We start from the raw sequence: 23,745 nt of genomic DNA on the forward strand, positions 1-23,745 counted from the left end.
GTCTAATATAAACTATCTGTAATTCAAACAGTCTTAGTGTTGCAATTCCCGATTTCAGAAATATTCAGGTATTGATAGTCTTGTACAAAAGAAATGAACTGCTCTAATAGAATAAATCCATAGTAAAAGAAGCTGTTATGATATATACCTTGAGACTGGCTAGAAACTCCCTAGCAAAAAGCTATTATTGTTTACCAGTAGGGATTATGAGGACAAACTTTTCAAAACCACCTAGGGGCTGAGTGTACCTAATTCTCATTAATTTTATAAGGTGACTGGGTATCCAAATCCCTTTGGAAAGCTGAATAGATCATTTTCTGAAAGTCCAACAGGCATCTACATCTGGATATTTCCTCTTGGGACCATAATTTCTGTGTGCTCTAGACACATGAAAAATGATTTTTCCTGTTAATTTTTGATGCAAAAAGTCAGGACTTGACACTCATACAATATGCATGTGAAGCTAAAATGGAAACTTTGATCTAACAAGTCATGTGATAACAAAAATAGAAAATGAGCAAGGAAAAGACAGAAAAAGATTTTCCTTTCTAGAATACAATTTACTTCGGGGCAGAAAATCATCTATTACAATGGAAAATGACCACTGTTCATTCATTAATACTAAAGCCATAAACTTACTAATAATGCCTAACTTTCCTTGTTTGTCTGCTTTTTAGCTCAAAACTCAACACTAAATGCAGAAATTAATTGGACTTACAAATTTGTTCTTAATATTAAATTATATTTTAATATTTAATTATCACTTAATTAATTAATGTTTAATTAATATTAAATTATACATTGTTCTTAATATTTCTACCTCAGAAAGGCGAGTTTTCTTTGTAGGGTTATATCCTGATATGAATGAAAACTAAGATATGCAGTTCTAAGAAAATTTCCTAGCAGATCTGCTATACTTTAGCAGTGACTGTGGTAGGGCAGACTGCAGACCGAGTATTATATAATGATTTCATAATATTAACTTCCTCTCCCCTCCTGCCCCCCCTCAATTTCTCTGTTGGACATTGTATTTTTTTAAATAAAGTGATGTCCATTTAAGTGGAACAGGTGATTACTGAGAGGTGAGTTAACAGCATATTACCTATTACCACAAGTAGAGGTTCAATAATAAAATGTTATACGTTTGAAAACAATGGATTTATTTTTTTTATTTTTTTTTATTTTTTTACAAAATTGTAACATTAAAAATAATAGTTAAATGGTTCTTCTAATCATTTATGAATCTTCTGGGAAATCAGTAATTTTTTTCACAATTATCTTGAATGTTGTTTCTAAGTCTCCTATTTGTGTATAGGAGTTGCAGTTTCCAATAAATCCTTTGGTGGTGACATGCTAGGAACTGATAATGCCCTGGCTACGGCCTAAGATTCACCTACAAGATGTCACTTGGCCAGAATAATAGAGTGGGCCATTAGTAGATGACTTAATGAATCAAATATTGACCAACTTGTCTTTATGACCAATCTTTTTTTTTCCTTTCTTCCCCCCCCCCCCCCCCCCCCGCAGATATCCATAAGACCATTCTTATGAGATTTCCAGTTTGACACGCTCCCTAATACCCCAGTGTTATTTCTCTGTTTTTTCTGTCATGTTCAGCAATGTGTCCCCACCAGATACTAAATGAACCTGCAGGTTATTTGTACCTGGAACCTTGAAAATAAAGAATAGGACAAATAAGACAAGCTTTTAATTATAATTCAGTTATTTCCACACTAACTAAGCACTCTGAGGCAATGACTATTTTCTCTTTACATGGACATCCAACATCTCTAATGAGCATTCAGTTTCTGTACATTTCTTTGCTCAGGGTAGGGTATAAAGTGCTACTCGAAAGCACTGCATGCCATAGCTTTGTATCTCCCACAGAGTATATCAATTTGCACACATTTCTAATTAACATCTAATTTTGGATTAATTTCTGATTCCCTCCTCTGGGCTTTTGTAATGATATCATGAGTTACACTGGCAGAAGGTTTATACTTGAAATGTTTCTATATCATAGAACCTCCTAGGAAGTTAAGTGACAGTGGGATTAAAAAAAATATATCTAAAACAAATAAACAACAACAAAAGAAAAAACAGACCAAAACCTCTCAGTTTGTTAGACATCTGGAATCTTATTTTTTAATTTCATCATCTATAATCAAGGAAAGAATCTAAATAATTTCAGCTCCCAGCAGTTTTCCTTGCCTCTCTTTCCATGCAATAAGAAGCTGTGTTATTGTGTTGTTCTTATTTTCCTTCAGTGCCAAGAGTTTACAGTGATGTAGGAAAGTGGACAATTTTACTAAATAAAATGCCTGTAGTTCCAAATCTAAGTTTATAAGTAATTGCTTCTAATTTACTTGGTAAACCTCAGAGCTCTTGGGGGAAATATGTACTTTAAATACAGAATAATGCAGAAGTTATACATTAGTTGGGCTGTTCTTTCTCTCCTCAACCTCCACGTCATGCAGGAGTGCATCATTGGAAATGTGGCAGTAAAACTGTTATTCTTTAAACATGTTGGCATAGATTTCTTCAAAAGGCCACAATTCCTGACTGGTATCTAGATAACTTTTCCACAGGTATATAGATATCTCTTCCACATGCAAATAGTCTATTTAAAATAGATACAGGACTAAAGTACTCTGATGTGGTCTTTGCAAAACATGTGAATATAAGCATTTAAGGTTTTTATTACACTTAGCTCCCTAAATATATGAATAAGCATATAAGGGCTTCATTAGTAAAAAGGTTTTCATGAACAAAGGAACCTACATTTCAGCTCAGGCACCCAAAACTAAAACTGAGTTCTTATGGGCCAAAGTTTGTATAAGCAGTTAGTCTTCAAGGTCCTTCCTTAAAACAATCCTTTCATCCCATCACCTTAAACTTAATACTTACCAGAAACACCTGAGGTATTATCTAGATATCTATATTGGGTTTATGGGGCAAGGTTTTGGTAGCGGTGTCTGTGTGTGTGTGTTTCAGAGGTGGTTTCAGTCCAGAAGCTGCCCCAAGTTATACAAGAGACACTTTCAGATGGTTCCAAAAAAGACCTGCCACTGGCCAAAGCTAAGACAATAAACAATGTTGGTTGTACCTCTGTGAGAGCATATTTAAGAAATGGAAAACTTTATTTAGTTTCCTTAAGCTGCTGCACAAAAGCATCTCGAGAGAGGAGTGAGAAATGTAGAGAGAAACAACACCAGACTATGGACAGCAAGGTCGGTACAGAAGGAGGGCAGGAGGTGCTCTAGGTTCCAGAACAGAAGTTCCCCTACAGTCCATGGAGAGGAGCAGGCTGTCTGCATGAAGACCATAGTGTACCACTGTGGAGCAGATCTCCACACTGAAGCCCACGGAGGAGCCCATGGTGGAGCAGGTAGATGTGGCCTGAAGGAGGCTGCAGCCCCCACAGGATCAGATTCCAGGTTGGAGCCGCAGCCTGTGGAAGGGAGCAGGTGATCTGGTGACAGCTGCAGCCAAAGAAGGATCCTTTTTAGAGTATTCAATTCCTGAAGGATGGACCTCATACTACAGACCCATATCGCAGCGCTTCTTGAAGAACTACTGTCTGTGGGAAACCCACACAGGATCACTATGCGAAGGGCCACATCCCATGGAAGGGACCCCACATTGGAACAGGGGAAGAGAGAGAAGATGAAGGAGCAGCAGATGACAAAATATTATGGACTGACTACAGTCCCCATTCCCCATTTCCTCTGTGTCGCTCAGGAGAAGGAATTAGAGGAAGGTGGATGGTGAAGTTGTCTTTAGTTTGCTTTTAGTTCTCACTGCTCTCTACTATTGTCAGTTGACAATAAATTACATTAATCTTCCCTATGCACAGTCTGTTTTGCCTGTGAAGGTAATTGGTGAGAGGTCTCCCTGTCCTTATCTCAAACCACAAGCTTCTTTTCATTCTATTTTCTCCCTCTGTCCTTCTAAGGAGGGGGAGTGAGACTGTCTGGTGGTGTTTAGTTACTTACTGGTGTTACACCACCACTAACTTTTTCCTAGTCACTGGAAAGATATTCTTTCAGAAACCATTGCAGACCATTGCAGACTACTTCAGAACGCATAGCAAGGCTTTTTTTTTTTTTTTTTTTTTTTTTCACTGAATTGCACATTCTGAATGCAGTGCAAGGTTGAAAGGTGAATAGATTCCCAAACTACTTTCCAAAGGGAAGTGTTCAACATTGCCTAAGTGAAATCCACATTTAGAAGACCAAGTTTTCTGTAGTTAAACTCTACAAGTACTAAGATCAGTGTCTAGAGTATGTCTGAGATATCAGAGGCTTGCAGATCTGTGATTTATTGGAGCAACCATTGGAGGCTACCTGGAATACCCAAAAACACATAAAATGCTGCCTGACATTGGCACCTGACATTGGCACATTTTAGGAAACTGAATATTGCCTAGATTTTTGTGTGCTAGTACTGAATATATACTGTACTCACATTCCTAAGCATAGAAGAAAGAACCATTTCAGACAATAATGGTTTCAGATATGGTAGATGCGCAAGATGTGTGGGTATATGGGAAACATATGTCCTGCTGGAACAGGACAGGAGGATACACCCCTGCTTCTGAAATAACACTAGGTGACAGAATTCTGCTCCCCACCTCCTTTGACCTGAAATGAGACCTTCAATGTTTAGCTCACATGAAGACACTCACACTTCGTAGATTATCACCAAATTGAATACCACCTTGCACGTGTAGATAGATACTTGCTTCTTTCCTGGTGTTTGCTAGACATTGCTGAACCCAGTAGCTGATAGAAGCAAGACAGTCACTGCTCCATGGCCACAGCTCCAAACAGTAGTGAGGCTGAACATTCCAGTAGGCACATGCACACAGCACACCTATACAACACATATATAAATATCATTATATCTAATATAAGCCTACTCTCTTTTATTTTAAAGCCATTATTCCTTGTCTTATCACTACACTCCCTGACAAAGAGTCCCTCTCCAGCCTTCTTGTAGGCCCCCTTTAGGTACTTGAAGGACACTAGGAGGTACTTGCAGAGACTAGGAGGTCTCTGCAGAGCCTTCTCTTCTGCAAGCTGAACAATCCCAGCTCCCTCAGCCTGTTTTCACGGGAGAGGTGCTCCGGCCCTTTGATCATGGCCCTCCTCTGAACTTATTCTAATACTTCCTTTTTGTGTTGGGGGCCCCAGATGTGAATACAGTACTCCAGGTGGAGTCACATAAAAACAGAGCAGAGGGGGAAAATCACCTCCCTTGACCTGCTGGCCGCACTTCTTTTGATACAGCCCAGGATATGGTTGGCTTTCTGGGCTGCAAGCACACATTGCTGGCTCATGTTGAGTTTCTCATCAACCAACACCCCCAGGTCCTTCTCATCAGGGCTGCTCTCAATCCATTCTCTGCCCAGCCTGTATTTTTGCTTGGGATTGCCCTGGCCCAGGTTCAGGACCTTGCATTTGGCCTTGTTGAACTTCATGAGTTTCTCACAGGCCCACTTCTCAGGCATATCAAGGTCCCTCTGGATGGCATTCCTTCCCTCCAGAGTGTAGATAGCAGCACACAGCTTGGTGTCATCTGTAAATTTGCTGAGGGGGCACTCAACTTCACTGTCCATGTCACTGACAAAGATGTTAAGCAGCACCATTCCCAGTACTGACTCCTGAGGAACACCACTCATTACTGATCTCCACCTGGATATTGAGCACAACTCTTTGAGTGTGACCATCCAGCCAATTCCTAACCCAGTAAGTGGTCCATCTGTCAAACCCTTGTCTCTCCAATTCAGAGACAAGGATATCACTGGGGACAGTGTCAAACACTTTGCACAAGTCCAGGTAGTTGATGTCAGTTTCTGTTCCCCTATCCACCAATTCTGTAAACCCAGAAGAAATGTATATAAATGTATATTTCTTCTTTCAAATTCCTATAATCTATTTTAGTTGACTCCTCACTTTGCTTGCTGGCTTTAACAATTTTTTCTTTAGGAACTAAGACTGTGTCTAGAGAAAGTTTTTTGTCTACGTATTTTATGAAGTGCTATGCATTTAAAAGAGATGTTTCTTCTAAGCTTTAAAATATTTGCAGTCCTCTGTGTAGATCTTCTATAGTTTCCAAACACTATTGAATTCCACAATGCAATTCTAGAACGAGTGTATGTCCATAGCCGCTATATATTCCATGAACCTAAAAGTAACCTTATCATCCTGGTGGATCCAGTGACACAGAGCCACAAAGGACTGAAAGGAAATGCCACACAGCAGGTCAGAACTACAACTGAGCCTAGAGTTGAGGTCTTTGGTGTCAGTGGTAAAGGTCTAATTACAACCTGATAATGTCCTAAAGATAATCTTTTCAACAGCATTTCTAATCCTGTTTGAGCTATTGTTTGCTTTTTTTTTTTTTTTCTGAATGCCTCAAATTCTTTCCCTTCTCACTGTCAAGCAATTAACTGTAAACTCTGAACAAATATATACTGTATGACTGGATTACCCTGGAGATAGAGGCACTGTCTGCCATAGCTTTCTTTTTGGAAAAGATTTAGTGTACATATAAAACAGCCATGCAACCTTAACAGAAGGACATTTATAAGGAATGCAAAGGTGATTAATTATTACACAGTAGACAGTTTAATATTTATTAAATACAAGGGACACATACTGGAGTGAACCAACTATCGTGCACATGAATTGAGTTTATTATCATTATGGCAATAACTATAAGCTCAAATTGAGCTAGGCAACTTGCAAGCATTTAAAATGCCCATTCCCAAGAGAGATTGCAGCTTTATATAAGATATTTAAGCACAGGTAAGTGGAAGGAAAACATACCAAGTTTTGTTTCTTTATTTGCTTGTTTGGGTTTGGTTCTGTTTTCTATCAGTTGAAATAGTAAACTAAACAGTCTGCAGAAAGGGCTACTTCCTCCTGCACCAAGCACATTTGAGCTCCTCAAACTGATATCAGAACATAAAATCAGAAATTATTTGCATATATATGTAAGTGTATTGGGTTTACATGGCAAGGTTTTGGTAGCAGAGGGCCGCAGGGTTGGTCTCTGTGAGAAGAGTCCAGAAGCTGCCCCATGTCAGGTAAGGGCCAGTTTCAGACGTTCCCCTGCACCACTCAGGGGGAAGAAGTGGAAGAGGATGGAGAGGGGAAAGGTGTTTTTAGTTTTTCTTTCTTACTTACTTCTCTAGGTTGTCAGTAATAGGTAATACATTTTTCTAATCTCCCTATGCTGAGTCTGTTTTGCCCATGACAATAATTGTTGAGTGATCTCTCTGTCCTTATCTCAACATTTGGACCTTTTCCATCGTGTTTTCTCCACCTTTTCCTTTGAGGAGAGGAAGTGAGAGAGTGGTTGTGGTGGAGATTGGCTGCCCAGCTGAGTAAAACCACCACAGAAAGACCAAGTAAAAAAATTATCTGGAAGAGCTTCAGACATACAGCTAATGAAGAACATGAACATCTCTTTCTTGGTGGAAGAAAAAAAAAAGAAAAAAAAAAACACCCAAAATACATCTTTAACATCCACCTCTTCATTCTAAGAAACATTAAACTTTCTTTTTAGGTCTTTATCACCCGAAGAAGCAAAACTTACAGATTATAAATTCTGAAAGTCATTGGTGTGATAGAAGGACTGATTTAATAGCACTGCACAGTTTTCTTCCACTTGTTTAACTCCTGTTAAAGAAGCAACTGAAAAATAAAGTGCTAGGCACTGTCTCTAAGTTTTCAAGTGAGACTAAGGAATAATCTGGTTACAGCTCCATATGTTGTATAAGTAATGGATAACATCTTCCCTCAAGTTTTCTATGAGTTGACATAAATAAAACCTGTAGGTTTTATCCTGTGTTTATTCTTGGACTTGAGAACTGCTGTTCCTTCTGGTGACCTGAAGAAGTTTTTGTGAAGCCCCTGTGCTCTTTGGAGTCTGCGCACCCCCACTTTGTGGATTAATGTAACTAAAAATAGCATTTCTTCTACAAACTTTGCCTGTCATATCTTGTGTACTACCAATACAACCACTATAAATTATAAAATTAATGAATGCAGTAGGAAGAAAAAGCATGATGCAATGTTAATAAAATAAGTTCTCTTTTAAAGAGCTGCCAGTGAATATTGAATGGTAGCTAGGAAATCTGAAATTATTGATGCATCTCAGGCAGATAAAAATATCAACAACAATATTTTTCTTAGCTTGAGTATGAAGAAGTCACTTCACAATAGAAGGGATATGATAGAAAAATGAGAAGAAAATGAGATAAAATGATGTCTACAAAGAAACATAGTCATCTAGTGCCACTTTGGTTGCCTAAAGTGTCTAAGGTTTCCACATGTGACTCGCAAAATGACACAGGGCTTATGCGAGGGTAGCCTCTGTCTGCACAGCCACCTGTAGGTTATGTCAAGATCTGAGAAAATCCTGTTTTTCAATGATCAGCAAATTGAAAAGATGTGTCAAAATTGAATAGTGTCGCCCTATCCCATAGATATTGCTTTGTATACTCTGTTTCGTAGGGATACAAAATTTGATTAATTTCTGCTCATTTTGAATAGAGTTAGGAAATTCCAGTGAAAGATTTTTTTTTAGGAGTTATAGGGAGGTGTGTGAGATTGTGGGAAAGAGATGGCAATGACGGTGGAGAAAGTGAAAAAGAGCGGTAACAGTCCAGCACCAGGAAAAAGAAAGATAGAAGGACATTTCATGCCAAGTGAGGTAGAGCTCAAATGGCAGGAGTAGCAAATGAGTTGATGTTGCTGACAGTTGGAATTGGTCAGTGAAATTTTGGAAATCCAAGCCATTAGACTCTATCAACTACTTATAATTAAGTGCTGTAGTTAGAATAACTGCACAGTTGCTGTTACAGGGTAGTTTAAGCAGTCATAACAGACACACAAGCACACAAACACACAGAAGCACATATAGCTTTTTTTTTAAAAAATAGCCATCTTCCTTTTGATTCAAATACTTTAATTTTTATTTTTTTAAAAAGATTTAAAAGATGTTCTGGGTATTAAGAGTGTTTCTCTGCTCCAAGAGGCTTTCCTTTGGGTACTGTAAGATGGTTTATTATCCATTATCTTTAACACAAAGATAATGAAAGTGGTTCTATTGTACTGTATTGTGAAACCCACAGGAATACCAGGATTTGACAGTCATGATATATCTCAGTTAGTTTCTAATGTGTAAAGCCATCACAAATCATAGAGCAGACAGTCTGTTGGTTAAATAAGTCTACAAAGTAAGATGATAGAGCTCTTCATTTATCTTCATTTAAACAGCTTTGACTGCTCTGTAGTTGATAAAATAAATCTAGTCTTATTCAGAATCTCTTTTCTTTGCCCATTGTAAGTCAGCAGTTTCCATTCTACTACATAAATTCTTATGCAGCCCTCATCACCCACAATATTGGAGTATCTTCCACTAGCAGATCATATAAAGTGACTAATGTGTCAACTGTAGCTCATTTTCTTTCTCTCCTCTCTCCCAGGGGAGAGAATTGTGTATGCACTGAAGGGTTTTGTTTGTATTTTTTCCCCACTTTTTTCTATTTGTTCATAAAAGTAAAGACAGGTCAAAGAAGTGCAACAAGCAATGGAGAGGCTCATTGTGATGGTCTCCTTTAAGGGGATAACATTGTACAGTCACAGAATAATCCCTGAAAATAATCCCATGAATGTAATACTTATATAGAATGTTCAGTGGTGCCAATGGATCAGAGCTGTTGCTCACATTCTCACTTTTGTTTTCTAAAAGTCTACATTCCTCTCCTTTGCTATAAAGATACTTAAAGCATATGCACAGATTTACAATGCAAATTTTGGGGTTAGAAAAGTGAAATACATACTCCCTGCCTTCATAACTGTAAATAAAACTCAAGATTCTGAATTTGACTTGGTGTTCAATGACAAACAGTGATTAAAACAGATAATATGTTTATGTATGTTGTGTCTCCTGGAAACTCAAGATCTAATGCAGACAGTATTTACAATTAATGGTTTAATTCTAAGCTATATTTTATGGATGAAACCTGACCAAAAAGTAAAAAAATCATGACTATCACAGTCATTTCTAGAGTATTGTTAAGTAGCTTTGCTCAGCTGTTAAAAAAAAAGAAGGTATCATTCAGATGTGTGGGTTTGTAAGACTGTAAAATAGGTAAGAAATCCAGAATCAGTAATAAAATATTGACTGTGTTACTCAATGATAGATATGTATGCTTCAGACAGCAGCTGTTTCGTAGCAGCAACCTTTTAAAGTGCTTTCCTTTGCTCATCAGGATCATCACTGAACTCTTTGGCTTTAATTTCAAAAATGTTTTTCATCTCAGACTTGGACCTGTTTTTCAAGTGTTATGCCATGTGTACTGAAATGGTGCGTATATATATATATGTATGTATGTATGGTGAAAGGTTGTTAGCACACAAGTCTATACCATTTTACAACTGCATTAAAATGCCATACAGGACTAGAGAGATAGTTGATCTTTGGTATCATTTTCCATCATGTTATTAGGATGTACCTAATATTAAAACATTCCCTTGAAAATGTGACAGATATGTCAAATGACATAGGCAGGTCTAAGATTTCTCTCTGCTAATCATCTTTGATGGTAACAAACCATCTACCGTGTTACCTAGGCTGTTCATGTGCTGGTCTGAAACTACTATTATGTCAAGTCTAGGACATTAGCTGTAATTTTGCAGGCTTGAGATTGACCTTCAACTTTTATGTGAAATCCAATCAAAAAAAGTGGTTTGATTTTGGGAACATTGGCTGAGAAAAAAAATATATTTATATTTTCTGAATATAATTTTTCTTGAATAAAATTGTTCACGTTCTAGTCACTTGATTTTAGGCAGACTTTGAATGGCATTTAATAAAGAGGATATAGCATTTAACAAAATACACAAGAAAAAAAAATAGCGAAAAGTGAGTGACATCAAAGTGAGATTGTGGGTTGTGAGGAACAAAATGTTTAAAGTCAAGGCATTTTATTGCTCTTCCCTCTCACTTTTAATATCACTGTGATTCCTTCAGCGTGTCAATGCAGAAGAAACATTAACTTAATATTCAAATTTCAGTAACAAGGAGGAAAAATTCATTTATTGCTGAAATGGAATCTGAGTAGTCAGATTTCCATTTAGATTGGTGGAGAGTGGTAGCAGCTGTGTAAAACTTCCCCCCCCCCCCCCCCTTGTTTTTTTTTCTTTCTTTCTGTTCCCTGGCCAGTCTAGCAGACTCCTGGTACAAAACAGCTGTCTGGAAAGAAAGTAGGAAGGCTTTTAATAGGTTTACTGGGTTGGTTAGTGGACAAACGAGATAATTGAGTAGCAAATTTTTTAGGAATTCTTTTCCCGGCTATTCATATATTTGTTTTTTTTTTTCCCCTCATAAATTAGTATGAGGTTTTGCTATTGTTATGTCATTGTTTTGTATCGGAAATAAGTGATATGCTCACAAAAGGTGGCATATTCATTTAAAAACTAGCAGGGGAATGCTTGTCAGCTCTGGGAGATCCCTATCAATTCTATTTTGCTGAGAGTCATGTAATGACGCTGTGGATGGCACAATGTGAAATGCCTTAACTTTTCTTTTGCAAATCTTCTGAGGATACAAAGTAATTTCAGTTCTTAAAACCTCCTGCCAGGCTAGATAGGCTCAGTGCTTATCCTTGAGTTTCCTCAGGATCACAAAGCACAAAGACCTTGGAGTCCCCATTGTGATCATGCGTAAGACCAAGAGCTAAATGGTACCATAAACAACTGGCAGGGATGCCACCCACTAGATGGCATCAGTCCTATGAGGTCTGGACTTTCCAGGCCTGGGTTCTTTAAATGGTACTTGTTAAATCTATTATTGCTAAAGAAATACTACTATTGCTAAGAAATACTGTTAAGTTAGTCTTTTACAATGTATGCAAGCTGCAATGAAATTTTCTATATTAAATTATTGAAAATATATCTCTACAAACAAATAGAAAGTGTAAAAGGTTTGCTCACAGATGTTCACTGCATTTATACACCATTTCACTGATTCTAATAACAGAACAGATTATAATGGTTATTCTAGTCTGGCCTCTTTCAAGCCTTATGCCATCCAGTACTACCAAATGATAACTGCACCGAGACTTCAATGTCTACTCCAGGTATAGAATTCTTTTAAATACGCACCATGATGAATTGCAAGGTGCCTGACATGCATTTTTTAGATGCATAAAGTCTTTTTCACTTTAGGTGACCTTTTATTAATAAAAAAAAGACTACATACTTTGCAGCAGGACCTTGGGGACAATTAAAAACATGGCTACGGACATAGGAAGTACACCACAATTATCTTTGTGGTGTAGTTCAAATACATGTCTCCCTACTTTAAGAATTCCTGGACAAAAGGGCTGCTGATGTAGTTACAAGGGGAAAAAAAAACAATCAACCAACCAAACGAAAAACACACAAACCAAAAGCCTCAAACTTATTTGGTTGATCAGCTCCACCTGAGGTACCCAATACCTGCAGCTGCAGCAAGTTGTTGTGTTTTACATCTAAACCTCTAGGGGAATAATTTCCATTTTTCCATCATATGTCTACGAGAAGGAAGAGATAAAAAGGAACTCAGATCTGATTTTTTGGCCTTTGTGCTGAAACAAAATACCTTCCCTCTGTGCATTTGGCAGTGGAAAGACAAATGGATTTAGAAATAGTCTATAATATTTCCGGTGAGAGGACACCCCTGAAAACAGTAAAACAAACACAAAACTAATCATCCTATGCTTTACACAGATGCTGGATGAATAAGAGGCAAAATGGAATAGGTGGAAATGATTTTATTTTACTTATTTATTTACTTATTTATTTATTTATTTTCCCCCACAGGAAGGCTTTGTGCATTCTTAGCTGATGAAGAACATTTTGCAAATAACTGACAAAAAAAATGACAGCAAATTTGGTCTAATGAAAATCAGCATATATGATATGAGGTGGGCCACTCAAAACACCCTGTCCTACACGCTCTGGTGCTTTTTTTCATGTTTTCCACCACTGTGGAGGCAGCTGGCAGGACTGGTTTAGACAGACCCTGCGTGAGTTGATGATGTTCTGAGATCCAACCCAGGATCTGGGAGCAGCAAAAACATGTCTGCTTAAGGAGGGAGTATGGTCAGGAGAAACCTGAAGAACAGCTGTACTGGGTGTCCATGCCCAGGTGCTGGCAGGGGCCGCAGGGCCTCTGTGGGCAGCGTCCGTGTCTGCCCTGTGCTGGACCCAGCCTGTTTCAGTCAGTTCCAGCAGGCTCCAACAGCCCCATGGCAGGGGCCAGCTGAGTCCAGCCCCAAGCTGGCGGTGCCAGCACTCGGGGAAAACAGATTTCCAAAAGGGCAGAGTGGGCACAGGCCGAGGAGGAGGCCCAGGGTGAGGGAGAAGCAGCAGAGGGCCCAGGCCCCAGGAGGAGGAGGGCAGGAGGGGCTCCAGGCCCACAGGCAGCAGGGATTCCCCGGCAGCCCTGCAGAGCCCCCACTGGAGCAGATCTCCACCTGTGCAGCCCGGGAAGGGCTCACGCCGCAGCAGGGGGACATTTCCTGAGGGAGCTGCGGCCGTGGGGAGCCCCCGCGGGAGCAGGGTGTTCCTGAAGGGCTGCAGCCCGGGGCAGGGCTCCCGCTGGAGCAGGGCCACGGGTGAGGAGGAAGTGGTGGCCGAGAGGGGCTGGGGGGGCTGAGAGCAGCCACCATCCCATCCCCTGCACCACTTAGGGGAGAGCAGTCAGGAGCAAAGGGTGGCATTAGACCTGGGAAAGGGGTTGAGGTGAAAGTATCATTTTACTTTTTTTTTTTTTTTTCTTTGTCACTATCAGTTCTACATTAAATTGCTTTTCCCCGAATTGAGTCTGTTTTGCCTATAATGATACTTTGTAAGTTATGTCCTTGCCTTTATCTTAAACCCATGGACTTTTCCATCCTATTTCCTTTCCCTGTCCTGCTGAAAAGGGAGAATAAGAGAGCAGCTGGTTGGATGCTTTGCTATTTTCCAGGGTTAACCCAGCACAGTAGGCCAGTTTTAGAATTGCAATTTTAAATAACTGTATTTGGCTTAGCAAATTTTAGCTTCTTAGAAGGACTGGAGGAGTAAGAGAATGCAATTTCAGACTCACTTTCAATAAATATAATTATTGCTTTTTGGCAAGGAAGACACTACCAATGGAAATCTTTTTTCATGACATATACTTATTCCTACCCTTTTGCTATAGGAAGTACTTTATAATCTTTTTTTTAAAAGGGAGACTGAGTGACTATTGATCTGTTTAGAACAGTCTGTCACAAGATGCTTTAAAGATATTATTTGTATCTAATCACACTTTCAGCTTTGTCATGGGTTTTGTCTTCAGAAGAAAATAACTAGTGCTGGCTATTCCTTCCAGAGTTTCCCTGTGTCTCACTATTGAGGTTAGCAGGGAATTTGGGCTCTCCAGATGTGCTACAGAGAAAATGAACTTCTGGAGCTTTAAAGAGCATCTGCTAACTCACTGGTCTTACGTAACTTCATCAACATCATTTTTTTATCCCTCATCATCTGGTACCAGACTCCGACAAACACATGAATGGACACATGGTTTCTTTATACATTGCAATATCAAGCTAGTATGATTCCTTGTACAGGTGGCCAAACAGCTATAAGGTTCAGCTGCATCACAGCTTAAATTAAAAGATTTTTTCTATGTTCCACCTTTAGAAACATTCAATCCCTTCCCTGTATCATTTAATATATCCTGCTCTTAGCTGTCATATTCTATCGTATATCAGTCGTATCCCTTTTAATTGGCAATTTTGGCTACACAATGAGCTTTCACACAGATTTCAGTCATTTGCAGCACTCTGTTCATGTTGCGTATTTTGAAATGCTATATTTAGCTATTTCCTGTTTTTCATATTCTCTTCCAGAAAGTACCAGGGGTGTCTCATGTAGATCTTCATTAGTCCTTTGATGAATTGCAATCATCCTGCTCATCAGTCTAGTACCAGCTGTTCTTCAGTTAAACTGCTGAGTTTTGCTGATGTTGACATTAGCATCCACAATTCTTTTAAAATCAACAGTTGCCCTGTCAGCCCCAAATAAATTTATTTTATAGTTAGGCATACAGTATAAGCTAAGGTTGTTCTATAACTGATTGAAATGGGTACCTCAAAGGAGACATTTATGCATTGTACAATGAATGCTAATTTTTAAAAGAGAACCACTCTTCAGACTCTGTGGACTATAGAATAAGCCTAGATGATTAGCTTAGATTTGACTTTTAGATGGCTTAAGTTAGGTAATATAAATCCCAACCTGCATTTCTGGAGTTTATTAGTATTTAATCAACAGAAGTTATTTGTATGCAGCTATCTATTTTTAAACAAATGTAATCCAGTTAATGAAAAGAAGCTGAGACAACAAAAGGAAATATTACAGCTGTAGTGCTTGCTCTAATGAAATCAATGCAAATTTATACTAACTTCTCTACAGGCAAGATTTTAACTTTGGTTTCAAATCCTGATTTAGAGGTATTGATTGCATATATGAGGACTGGCGCTTTCTTATTGGCATCCTTAAATACTGGGTTATTACAATATTTGAATACTTCTGAGGATTGGGAATTTACTTGTTATTTCAATTCCACAACTAAATAATGAAAGAAGATAATTTTCTTACCTTGATGCTTATGGTAAGATACAACTGTTAGATATTATACTAAGAGAAGGGAGTATAAACTGAAAAACACAAACAAACAAAACCAACAACAACCACAACCACAACAACAAAATAATATATGTATCAAAACCAAATTTGCCCTTAGCGAAGTGCTGTCTACCCTACCTTATGTTTGCTCATTTTGTTCACCACATTACATGAGGTTTACGACCCATTAAGAAAAATTATATCCATTGATCACTTCTCTCTCTGTAAGTCATCTGGAGTTATTTTATTTGGAAAACTAAATTGTTAGAAGCTGCAGTTACTGAACAATATGCAACAATAATTAAGCTGAATAATCAAGTCTGTGGAACAGCCAGCTTAGGACATTAACCAACATGTTTAAGTACAAAAATTGACCTAGGCACAAAATAAGATGCCTGGGAGAGTCTTTGGGATTTTCTGAAATTCCCACCTTGCAAGTTCCTGAAACAAATGCATTGTTGTGAAGGGGGCTGGAAGGTTAGTTGACCACCTTGTTACAAGTCAGTTTATTGTGTCAAACCAGTTTGCTTTATTCATGCTGAGAAGACAATGAATTTTTGACAAGGAAGACAAGCTGAGTGTTTCCTGGGCCACCAGGATTAATGATGGAAGTGGACTGGATGTGCACACAGTGCAGATCCCACAATTTTAACTATAAGGCAACCTGAAGTTTCATACTTAAAATTGAAATTTCATAGCTTTTGCAAAAATTGTATTTTTTGATTTGCATTTGAAGGCAAGAAGAATGTGCCTGCAGATTTTTGCTTTTGCTTTATTGGTTACCCATAGTCTTTACTCAAATATAATTACTTGTTCAACGGTAGAAGATTGTTTTTCAGTTAGTATCTCTTCAAGCTTACATGAAAGACTATATGAAATGGGTTTAAAACTTTATTTGCAACCTTTTTCCGCTTTGGCCTCTTACCAGTACTGGTAGTTTCTATACAATATGCTTTTAATGTCTAATTGAATACTAGTAAAGATAGTTCATACTCCTGTGGCGGTTTCACACTTATGGCTAGCTACACTCCGCCACAACCACTCTCACTCCTCGTCCTCAAAGGAACAGGGTGAGAAAATACAATGAAAAAGGGCTGAAAGGTTGAGATAAGGACAGGGAGATATCACTAGTTATTGCCACAAGCAAAACAGACTGTGCATAGGGAAGATTAATGAAATTTATTGCCTATTGATAATACAAGTGAGCAGTGAGAACTGCAAACAAACTAAAAACAACTTTACCATCCACCCTTCTCTACCTCCTTCCCCTGAATGGCACAGAAGAAATGGGGAATGGGGGTTGTGGTCAGTCCATAATGCTTCACCATCTGCCACTCCTTCATGCTCACTCTCTTCCCCTGTTCTAATGTGGGGTCCCTCCCACGGGATGCCATCCTTCCCAAAGTGATCCTATGCGAGCTTCCCACAGGCAGCAGCTCTTTAAGAATTGCAGCAGTATGGGTCTGTACCGTGGGGTCCATCCTTCAGGAATGGAATGCTCCAGCATGAGTCCCCCCACGGGTGGAAGCTCCTGCAAGACCTTCTGCTCCACTGAGAGCTCCTCTCCATGGGATGCAGGTCCAGCCAAAAGTCTGCTCCTGCAGTGTCTCTGCATGGTCAAAATGGAGCACCTTCTCCCATCCTTCACTGACCTGGGTGTCTGCAGCATTGTTTCTCAATACGTTTTCTCACTCCTCACTCCCAGATTCTGTTGTGCAGCAGATTTTTCCTTTCTTCAATATGCTTTCACATAGGTGCAATTAAGAACAATCATTGGCTTGGCATTGGCCAGGGATTGGTTCCTTTTGGAGCTGTCTGGAAGTGCTTCTTATGTAACTTGGGGCAGCTTCTGGACTCTTTTCAAAGAAGTCCACCTACTGCCAAAACCTTGCCATGTAAGCCTAATACAACTCATTGTCTATAGCTCAAACTATCTTTGCATATTATCAGTCATTAAAAAGTTATAAAAAGTGCAGTATCATTTCTCAAGTATAGTGGATTCTGGTTAAGACCAGGTTAATCAAGCTATTTTCATTAGCTAAGCACAGAATATATTAAAAAGAGATAAAATTATCAAAAATAGTTTGGCAATTACATGGGATGTAAATCAGGAGTTGTTTTGTTAATGTCAATCATTTTTAAACAGTTACAGATGAAAACTGTAGCCAAAAGAAGGGGTAGCATCTTCTGAACAGTGAAAACAACTATTTGTATTTTTGTCTGAAAATTTAGAACGATGTTCAAAATCAATGAGGAACATAGAAATATCCAAGACCAAGAGTTCTCTTTTCATTACAGCAGATATTTTTTTTCAAACTTGCTCCACTTGAAATCAGTGGAAACACACTCAATATTTGCCACATAGAAGATGGGTTGGGTTCTTGGTAATTTATATAAACAAACATTCTGACCACAACTCAAAAGAGCACTACACAGTATGTGTATGTGCTTGTTTCATTTAAAGTGCTTGATGGGGAATTTGCATTTTTTGCTTTAGTTAAAAATATTCTTAAACACGTTACTCAATAAGGGTAATCTGTTAATGTGAAGTCTAAGACTACACTGGATCCTGCAAGCTATAACTAAATGGGTGAATAAATGCAGTTTCACTACTAACAATTTCTCTGAATACTCAAAGGATTTGGGCTCAGATACACTTTAGCTTTTCATTTGAAAACACTACAACCCAAGATTCAAGAATAATAAAGAAATAGTTTTCACAGAATAAGAGAACACTTTTAGTGTCCTAGTTATCTTTTTCTTCCTTTGACATTTATAGATGAAAGAGTAAGAAAAGATTAATGCAGTTCCCATTGTTTCCTGGGGGAAAGGCTGAAGCTGACAGGACTTTTCCAAACACTACTGACTGCTAAGATCAATGTGTTTTACCCAAAATATCTCTGGCTTGTATGGAAAAATGTCAGAACAATAAAGCCAACAATAAGGTTGGCCTTAAATTATCATAAATTACTGATAGGTGCATGTTCTTCAATTGTAGCCAAGCTATCCCACCTTGTTGTTGAAGATGTTGTTTCAAGAATCCAACACTTAAATGACTTTTGGATGGAATCCTGATATTTTCTAGAATCACTAAGTGGTGCTGCCAAAGCTACAAGGCAATTTACAAGACTGGATAACAGTACTCCAGGAAAGACTGGATTTCAGACAATGCAAAATTGGAAGGAGTATGTTGTGTACCAGATGGTGGTGCTGCCATTCAAAGGGAACTTGACAGGCTGGAGAAATGGACTGACAGGAAATTTGTGAAGTTGAACAAAGAGAAAAGCCAAGTCCTGCACTAGAGGATCCAGAGAATATCCCCAGGCATCAGTACAGGCTGGGCACCAACTGGCTGGGAAGTAGGTCTCCTGAGAAGGAACTGTGGATCCTGGTGAACAACGAGTTGCCTATAATTCATCACTAGGTCCTTGTGGCAAAGAAAGTCAACAGCTTCCTGGGGTGTATTAGTGTCCTGGTTTCAGCTAGGATAGAGTTAATTTTCTGGACCAGAGAACTAAACTGTGCCAGTATCAGTTGCCCCTATATGCAAGATGAAACAGTGGATGAGAAAGACAGGTTGTTTAGAAAGCAAAGGAAATCCTATTCAGACAGGGGAGGAAGAATAAGATGAGGCAGGCTACTCTGAAGTGCATGGGCCATCAGAGGAACAGGAAATGAAGAGGAAGATATCATAAAAGCATCAATAACTACCTGATCTCTATCCCAGGGTGAGCTACAAGATATGCAAAAAGACTTTAGTCATCGTCCAGGTGAGCACATTGTCACCTGGCTGCTCCAGTGCTGGGATAGTGGGGCCAAAAGCCTAAAATTAGAAGGCAGGGAAGCCAGGCAGCTGGGATCCCTCACTAGGGAAGGGGGCATTGACAGGGATGAGCTGGGCGTAGGTCAGAGGGTGGTGAGCAATTGCATTGTGCATCACTTGGTTTGTAAACTTTATTATTATTATTACTATTATTTTCTTTTCTATCCCTTTAAACTGTCTTTATCACAACCCACAAGCTTTTACTTTTTTTTCCCCATCCCACTGAGGGGGAGGGGAAGGGGAAGTGAATGGCTGTGTGGTGCTGAGCTGCCTGCCGAGTTAAACCACAGCAATTACGAAGAGCATTGCCAGCAGAATCTGGCATTTGTCCTTGTTAAATTTCATGCCGTTGCTGGTGTCCCAATGCTCCAATCTATCTAGATCCTTCTGCAAAGACTCTCATCCCTCTAGAGACTCAACAGCACTTCCTAGTTTAGTATCATCAGCAAATTTACTAAGGATGTATTCAACTCCTGTGCCCAGATCATTGGTAAAAATATTGAACAGCACTGGCCCTAGAATTGAGTTCTGGGGAACACCGCTAAGGGCTGGCCATCAGCCAGGTATAGCTCCATTCACTACTTCATACCATGATAAGTTGAGCCCTACTGTACCCAGCACACTGTGTACCTGCTCATCTCTCAATTTGGGCATTTTGTCCAGAAGGATACAGGTGAGGGGCAGTATCAAAAGCCTTGCTAAGATACAGAAAAACTACATCCACCTCCTTCCTTTCATCCACTAAGTCAGTAATAGAAAGATATCAAATTAGTGAGACTGAACTTTCCTTTCATGAACCCACATGACTGTGCCTGAAGATTACATTACCCTCTAAGTACCTTTCAGTGGCATCCAGAATAATCTCCATAATTTTTCCAGGTGTTGAAGTTAAACTAATAGGTCTATAATTTCTAGGGCCTTCTTTAATGTCTTTCTTGTAAATTAGGATAATGTTGGCTAAATTCCAGTCAGCATTCCTACACACAGATTTTTCTAATTCATTGCAAATTGATATTTTGGCATTTCTTTCTTTCCTATAGATGTTTATATTTTAAATAAACAGGATTCACTTAGAAGGCATTTTGAAGGAAAAAGATAGCAGTCTTAATGTGCAGTGTGTTCCAGTTAACATTGTCTCAGAGATTTTCTTCATAGAAGACCCAAGGCCCCGGTCCTGGGATTTCTGTTGTAGGTTGGTTTATGATGGACACTAACTCAGCACAAGTCTGGAGAGGGCCATTGCCTTCTTTGGATAAGTAATCAGTTCCTACCTAGAAGAGTTGACAATATATTTAGGACTTTGAAACACCAGGTAACTTTGCCAACTGCCTTCTGTGGATTTTGGGATTCCACTGATTTTTGAAAATATTAACTTAGGTTTATCCAAAGTCACATATCCAGGGACCGTGACTTCTGGATCCTTTGCTACATGCTCTTCATTTCAGTTACCCTCATTTTCCTTTTAAAATTCCTGTCTTTCTGCTTTTAGCATTTTTATTCTGTCCTGGTGATATCTCCTGAACTCTATAAGGAGAGGGAAGTGAGATGAGTCCAGAATATTTAAAAGGTTAAATTCTCTGTAAGTCCATTATGAGTTTATAGTTTTTAAACATACTGTACTGGTCATTAAAATTCTGATGCCTTTGCCTGACAAAGATTGTAATGAGAATAGAAAATCACATTAAATGGAATCCATTCTGAAGATGTTTGCAAAGGATACAAGCCTAACTCATTCTCATTATAGGTTTGTGTTGGTGTAATTGTGAGTCTTACTCAGGTACCTGAAATACTTGGAGAGAATTTTATTGTGATTGTAAAAAGGAGCTACTTAATTTGATTTAAAATTGGAACTGTAGTTGCCTACTTTTACTGTACTGCAAATGGCATAGGAACAGCTGACATTGATTCTATGTAGGTCTGCAGGAATATTTTTCTCCTGCTTAAGCCCAGCTACTCATACTCAAGACACCTATATATGGTTTTAAGAATCAGTTTGCTGATCATCCACAAGGCTGACATTTCAGCTGCTCTAACTGTGTAGTTTGTGATGAAACCACACTGTAGAAAATCCTACAATTTTAGATTGTATGGAAGCATGTCCTTGTCTTCATGTGGATTATCTTGAGGATGCTGCCTGGGTATTTGCTAATGGATTAGGCTAATGTGAAAGAAGGGAGTTGTGTTTCAGGAGTGCTCAGGCCATTCCTACGGCCAGTGAGTTCAAGCAACAGAGTAGAAATGGTTTGCTGTTGTGTGGAAGACAGAAGTCCATTCGTTCCTAAGAACTTTAAAAGCAAGGAAGCTGTGCCATACAGGGTACCATTTACTATAACATCATTAGAAATTCATGTAAATTTGGTCTGTAACTGCTGAACCACACATTTACATCTTTATGAACTTTCATGCAGACACTCAGTTATTCTGTCTACAGAATTGATGTATATCTTTCTTTTGCAATGAGCTTAGGGATAATCTGGTACCAAAATACTTACAAATTAATAAAGTGAACTGTTTAGAATTCTGAGTTTTAGTTAAGAAATAATCATTTGCACTTGTTACACATTTGTCTGTTATTAGATTAACACAGGCAATATTTTCAAGGATGCCTAAATGCTTTAGGAACCTGGCTTCTAGATTTAAAAATCAGAGGCTTTGGGAGAGAAAGCTGTCTTTAACCAGATCCAGATATCATCAACTTTTAGGCAGAGTATAACCAATAATCAGTAATTTGCCGTAAAAATTAACTCCTATTGAATTACTGCTATCAGGGATAGTCGAGTAAGGAAATTGAAAGCAGAGATCAAGTGGTGGTGTCATATTTTGGTGAAAAAGTCTTGGAAACCTGCTCTCATGCTTTGCATCTAATGGAAAGATTAGTTGAATTAGAAACAGCACGTGACAGCAGTATTAGTCTGCTTCAAGTATCATTTACCCCTGAAGAAGTAAGCTGCAAAAGAGAGTACTCACATACAGGGGAATCTCAGAGACCTGACATTAATCTTTGAGCAGCTGGGCAGAAAAGTACATTATCTTATAAAGATTCTAAAAATGAAGGCAAATATACTTCAAACTTAATTACATTCCTTTTTTTTTTTTTTTTTAGTCTTACTTTATTTGGTTTGTTTTTAAAATAAATAACATTATTGCATCTAGATAAGAACCTGTTCTGAGGGTCCTTTTCAGTAAGTATAAGCAAGTTTCATCTTGGGTTTCTTGCACAGCTACATGCTTAAGGAATAATCCATAAAGAAAGAGAAAATTAACAACATTTAAATAACTTTCAACTTTTAATTTCACTTGAGGCAAATCTTAGATCAACAGAAGGTCATAATCCTGGAGAAATTTTAAGCAGACCTATCCTAAAGAGTGAATAATTTGTTAAAATGCTCTATTTCCAGTCTCACACATTCCAAATGCCTTGTCTTCCACATCTTTTCCTCTAAAAGTATCTTCTTTTCGCAGAAAGGGAGGAAAAAGGAGAGAGGGAGAATAAATACAAATTACTGGTTTAAATCATCTTTAAGAAAAAAAAAAAATAATAATAATAATAAAAAAGTATGGTGCATTCCAAAATTGACCACGATGGACAGACTCTTCAAAACTAAAAAATATGTTCTTCTGTTTGCAAAAATAAAATATGAGTTCTCTTGCTCAAATCAGCTGCTTCATAATGTGGATTACGCAGCTCAAAACTAATGACAGACATTAACTTGCTAAGAAGACCTCAGTCTTAGTGTAGGTCCAAAAGCTGTTAATACTTGCATTATAAATGAGAGTCAATCCTTTTAAATCATCCCTTTTGAGTCCTTTTACCCTAATGTATTATTGATGAATTCCAGTATTAGCTTTTTCTGCATTGCTATGTATTGAATTTTCAGCAAGAATATGCAAGTCACATGAAAACTCCTGTAAAAGTTACAGACACCAGTTAGTAATTAACACCGTAGTGTCCTCTGAAGGAAAGAAATGTCACAGAAATATTGCAAGCAGCAGGAAAATATGGAAGAATCAAAACTACAAACAACTGAGGGGAAAAATATATATTTTAGCATGTGTGTAGTGTATCCTTATCAAAATATAAAACTTCGATAACCAAAGTCATAGGAGGTAGAATACCTACAGATGCTCCCTTGTGACAGTCTTGATAATTTGCATAATACCAAACCAGATGGTTGAAAACATAACAATACAAAACAAAACAAAACA

This window comes from Cygnus atratus, chromosome 2 (genome assembly GCF_013377495.2).
Source record: "Cygnus atratus isolate AKBS03 ecotype Queensland, Australia chromosome 2, CAtr_DNAZoo_HiC_assembly, whole genome shotgun sequence".
Taxonomy (NCBI): domain Eukaryota; kingdom Metazoa; phylum Chordata; class Aves; order Anseriformes; family Anatidae; genus Cygnus; species Cygnus atratus.